This window comes from Echinops telfairi, unplaced genomic scaffold (genome assembly GCF_000313985.2).
Source record: "Echinops telfairi isolate 266 unplaced genomic scaffold, ASM31398v2 ScPeMD7_31;HRSCAF=116, whole genome shotgun sequence".
Lineage (NCBI taxonomy): Eukaryota > Metazoa > Chordata > Mammalia > Afrosoricida > Tenrecidae > Echinops > Echinops telfairi.
In genome coordinates, this window is record NW_022103928.1 from 19,835,461 (window position 1) to 19,841,407 (window position 5,947).

At 36.3% G+C, this 5,947-nt stretch overlaps 1 non-coding gene across 1 annotated transcript; it reads right to left on the reverse strand.

The window, feature by feature from the left end:
• Positions 1–1,192: 1,192 nt before the first annotated feature.
• Positions 1,193–1,313, reverse strand: LOC115869589. Its single transcript, XR_004046260.1, has one exon. It is a non-coding gene; the product is annotated as a small nucleolar RNA SNORA61 (small nucleolar RNA).
• Positions 1,314–5,947: the final 4,634 nt, after the last annotated feature.

A 5,947-nucleotide genomic window follows, 5' to 3' on the forward strand; every position in this document is an offset into this window, starting at 1 on the left:
ATACTTCACATATCATACAATTTAAGCATTCAATCATATTAACATACAACCACTTAGTATGTTCTACTTTCCACATAGTTAGCCTTTATTGGTTTAGTCTCTGCTCAAAGACTTATGCACTCATTTGCTAACTAAAAGGCGGGGGTTGGAGTCTAACCATAGACTCCTTAGAAAAAGAGCATAGTGAATACACTTCTCAAACTCAGCCAGTCAAACACCTATGGATCCACTTCGACTCTGATACCCGTGGGGTTGCCATGAGTTGGAATCTACTCAATAGCTACTGGTATTAGAAGGAGTTGCATTTTCTATTTCTGGGTCTTTTACCCTCTGCACCATAACTGGATTTGTTCCAGCCTCTTTAGTAATGGCAGATGAAATAACTATTTGTCACAAAAGCATTGATCTCTCATCCTAGTGTTTTTTGTATTCTTGACTATTTCCATGCTACTCTTTCTCAATTTGGGCCATAGTTGGAGCCAGAATTCTTTGCTCTCAGGGAATGCTTCTCCTTATGTGCTTCTCCTATTTGTTGGAAATAGAAAACCACTTTTCTGTCTTCGCTGACTATTACCTTTGCCTTTTAACTAATACAATTAGAATAATTTGGCCGGTGCCATACTTTTTAACCCCATACACTGTCTTCTCTTTCTCTTTCCTAATCTGGGCATCTGTTTCCAGAGTAAACAGTTACACATATGCAAGCTCACCTGATGGGCAGTGTGGTAAGTCTCTCTTACCTTTGTGTCTCCAAATTAAAACCAAACTCACTGTCATTGAGTTGAATCTGACTCATAGTGATACCATCACATAGAATCATATTGCCCATGTCAGCTTTTGAAACTGTAATTTTTTGCAGGAGTAGAAAGCTTCATCTTTCTCCATTGGTGCAGCTAGTAGTTTCAAACAGTTGATCTTGCATCTGTGTAACCCATTATGCTATCAGGGTTCCTATACCTTTGTGCCTACTTAAGACCAATTAACAATTTCTCACAAGCCTGGTTGCATTTTGCTCATTCCTTGTTCTTAGTTCAGAGCCAGTTATATAGCATGTACTATGATTTGGAATGAATGAAAACACAGTGAGAGGTGCTAAACTTCATAGGACCTGGCATTGAATAATCTTAATCTGGTACCATTGCAGAAAATCATATTGAAAGCATATGGCTATTTTTGTCTTCTTCATTATGGTCTTTGTTTGAAATGAACTTGATTGTCACAAAAGAATCCAAGTCCATTTCAGTTTTACTTTTCCTCTTTTTATAGCCATTCAGACCAATGTTTAGATCTAATAGGCAAGGAATCTAGAGGCTTTAAAGGCTGGGACAGTTCTTTTTCTTCTGAAAAAAGGTAAATTTATTAATAATTAATATATTTTAGTCCCCCCTTTTTGTTTGTGGAATATACTTACAAAGAAAAACGTATTCATTCTATGTAGCTGCGTAGCTCATTGCATCAAACCATATCAGAAAAGTATCCCAATAAACCCCTTGTATATCTGATTCTTCTTCTTTTTTTCTTTTCTATCTTTCTTCCCTCCATAATTTCCTGTCCCTTCTTTCTACCCTCCACCATCCTCCCCCACAACCAAAATCTTCACAACTGGACCAATAGGTAAGTAACATTATGATAAATGGAGAAAGCTTGGAGTTATCAAGAATTTCATCTTGCTTGGATCCGCACTCATTGCTCATGGTAGCAGCAGTCAAAAGATCGAATGACACTATTGTCTTGGGTAAATTTGTTGCACAAGATCTTTTTAAAGTGTGGAAAAGCAAGGATGTTACTTTGAGAACTAATATGTACCTGACCCAGGCATAATGTTTTCAATCACCTCATATATATGTGAAAGTTGGACCTGGAATAAGGAAGACCAAAGAAGACTTGATGCGTTTGACTTATGTTGCTGGCTGAAGAATATTGAAAGTACCAAGAGGTACTGCCAAAAGAATAAACACATCTGTCTTGAAAGAAGTACAACCAGAATTCTCCTTAGAGGAAAGGATGGTGAGACTTCACCTCATGTAATTTGGTCTTGTTGCTACAAGAGACTAGCCCTTGGCGAAGGGTATCCTTCATGCTGGGTAAAGTGAGGAACACATAGTGGCTGCAACAATGGAGTCAAACATCAAAACAATTGTGAGGATGTAGCAGGACCTCATGGTGGTTTACTCTGTTGGACACACAATCTCTACCAGTTGGAACTGACTGGATAACACTTAACAACCACCACCACAACATATCTCCTTGACTTCCTAAATCGGGGCACTTATTACATTGAATATCCACAAAATCAAGTCCACTGCCATGGAGTTGATTGAGCCTCATAAAAATCCCATATAGGCTTTCTGAAATCATAAATAATTTTATTTTTTACTCTTTTATTGTGAATTAAGTTGGGATTTAGATTTCAGATCACTATTTTTTATATTCAGCAACTTAAAACTACTTATCAAACTTCCCAATAGCTTGCCTTGCTCCCTCCTCTTTTTTTCCTTTTTTCTCTTCTCCTTCTTGTAGAATAGTACCTGCCTCTTCACTCACGTTAACATGGCTTCTTGTTTCCTCTTCCCTCCCACTCCTGGTAAAAATCAAAGTTTGTTTCATTTGGTACGAAAGTCTTCATCTTAATTTTTCTTTCTTTTATAACAACGGTCTCATAAATATACTTGTTCTCTTGTGATTTACTAATTTCATTCAGCATCATGTCCTCCAAATCCATCCATATCATGAGGTATTTCACTTTCATCATTATTCTTGTTTTTTCATAGTTAAGTTGCTTTTAAAAAGAGTTGTATATTCATCATTATTATTTAGTGATGCAGAATATTCTATGATGTGTACGTACTAATGATTATTTATCTTTACTTTCACTGGTGAGCTTTTTGGTTGTCTCTACTCTCTTGCTATTGTGAGTAGTATTGCACTGAACATTGGCGTGACATATCTGTTTGTACTATGGGTCTGACAATTTTAGAGTATATACTAAGTAAAGGAATAGCTAGATCATATGATATTTCTATTTCCTATTGTTTTAGGCAGTGCAGACCACTTTCCACAGTGGTTGTACAGTTTTAAAGCCCCATCAGCCATGTAGGGGGTTCTAATCACTGCACACCTTCCCCAGCATTTATTTATTTTTTGTTTTGTTATTTTTTTAAACTTTGCTATCAATGTTGGTGTGAAGTGGTATTTCATAATTGCTGTTACTTGCAACTCAAACACATTTGAGATTTGGATTCCAATCAAATATTTGGAAAATTCTTCTTTGACACTTTGTCCTATTACCCAGTTTTATTTTCTTCATGGCATTCATTGCTATGTTAAGTCTATTCTCATGAATATTGTATTAAGGAAAATGAGAGACTGATGCATTTGAATTACGGTGTTGGTCAAAAATATGGGATTGACTGTAGACCACCAGAAGAATGACCATACCTATCTTGAAATACATAACAGTTTCCTTCTTAGAAGTAAGGATGGCCAGACTTTATCTCACATATTTAGAACATTATCCGGAGAACTAGTGTCTGCAAAGGATATCATGCTTGGCAAATAGAGGATTAGCAACAACAACAAAAAAGAAATCAGGACGATCCTCAACATTTTGAACTGACTCTGTGTATGCAATCATGCATGAAAGCATGGCAATCGTTGTGAAGATGGACAGGATTGGGCAGTATTTCATTCTGTTGAACATGTGTCTGTGAATCAGAACCAACTCGATGATGCTGAGCCACAAGAGCACATCTCCAATACCAAAAAATATCAGGGTTAAACGAGGGATTCAGAAAGTTTGTGGAAAATAGAATGAAAAGATAATGGGATTTTCCCATGAACTTTTTGAAGCCCTGTTATAGAAGGCATGTCATATATTTTCAATGAATGAATAAATGATTACATGACAGGAAAGTTTTACAAATTCTGGCAATTTTTAAGAGTCTCATATTTTACTGACTAAGCTAACTAGCCACCAAACTTATGACAAGTTTTGAAAAGGTTACCTATCTAATTAGGGATTCATGTGCATATATGATTTTTCTTTAAGTTGAATACAAATTCTTGAATGACAGGAACCTTACTTTATATTTCTTTGATTCCTATTCTGCCAGCACATAACACTGTATGCACATTTTGAAATATTTTATCGTAGTTTTGGTGAAAACATGCACAACAAAACAGGTTTTCATTCAACAATTTCTACACAAATGCTTAGTGACACCAGTTATGTCACATTGTGTCAACATTCTCATTTTCATTCTAGTGGCTCCATTTCCAAAAATTCACATAACACTATATTTAATGTCAAATACTTCTCAATGAAAGCATACAATACCAGAAAGATATTTGGTTGTTTACTTTTGACTATGCAAAGGCTTTTGACTATGTGGATCATAAGAAACAATGGGTAATATTGAGAAGATTGGGAATTCTAGAACACTTAGTTCTGCTCATGCATAACCTTTATATAGAATGAGAGGTAGGAAAAGGAAAGGAAATACTTCATGGTTTAAAACCAAGGACTGTGTGCATCGGGGTTGTATCCTTTCACTATGCTTATTCAATCTGTCGGCTGAACAAATAATTTTGAGGTGCTGGACTACATGAAGTAAAATGAGGCATCACGATCTGAAGAAGTCTTATTAACAGCCTATGCAGATAACGCAACCTTCCTTTCTGAAAGCAAAGAGGACTTGAAGTACTTGCTTATGAAGATTAAGGACTCCATCCTTAAGTATGTATTACAATTTAAGTTAAAGAAACCCAAATCCTCGCAATTGGACCAATAAATAAGATCAGAATAAACAGAAAACTTTGAACTTGTCAAGGATTTAATTTTGCTGGCATCCACAATTAATGCTCATGGAAGTAGCAGTCAAGAAAGCAAATCATTATTATATTGGGCGAATCGGTTGCACAAGACCTCTTTAAAGTGTTCAAGAGCAAGGGCATCATTTTGAAGACTAAGGTGTGCCTGACCCAAGTCATGGTATTTTCAGTTGCCTCAGAAGAAGGAAGAACTGATGCATTTGAATTATGGTGTTGGTGTGGAATGTTAAGGGTACCATGTCCTACTAGAAAAATGAACAAAATCTGTCTTGCAAGAAGGATAGCCAGAATGAATGCTCCTTGGAAGTGAGGATGACAAGGCTTTGTCTCATGTATTTTGGACATGTTATCAGGAGAGACTAGTCTCTGGAGAAGTGCCTCATGCTTGGTAAAGTGGAAGAAAAAGAGGAAGATCATCAAGGAAATGATTGTAGTGGATACAACAATCGACTCAAATATAAAAGGTCCAGTTCCATGCTGTTGTTGAGTTGGAACTGTTCTGATGGCACCTAACAACAGTGTACGTTAAATAGGTGCTTGCTTAAACTAAGACTTCCTGGCATTCGGAATCCAGAATGGGGACTGTAATGTGAGCTTTTCTATGGTTAAACTTATCACACTGTAGCTCCAATTTTATTTTTTTAATTTTATTTATTTATTTATTTTTTACTGTAGCTCCAATTTTTAATGGCCTGTTTCTTCCTCATGTAAATGACCTATTTAGAATCTTACTCTGGTGTGCATCCCAGATGCTTGATGAACAAGTGAATAAATGCGCCCTAGGACTATGCTTTCCCAGCTTCTTTGCAAAAATGCCCAGCCATAATTATGCTATATAATGGTATGTGGCATATAGGAGATGCTTAACAACCCAATAAAATGATTTATAAAAATTAATAAATTCTGTGAAAGAGTGAATTCTGCTCTCTAGAGAATAAGGTTAACATATCTAAGATGAATAGTTTGTGGTGCTGAGTTTTAGACAAATGAGGAATCCTGCATTCTAGTAGATTTCTGCTGCAGATCTGTTGAGAGCTCTGAGCCACTTCTGCTTTTCTTCCTCTGGCATATCAGTGTCTGTGATAATTGGATTTTGTGGTAACATGGGTTCTCTGTG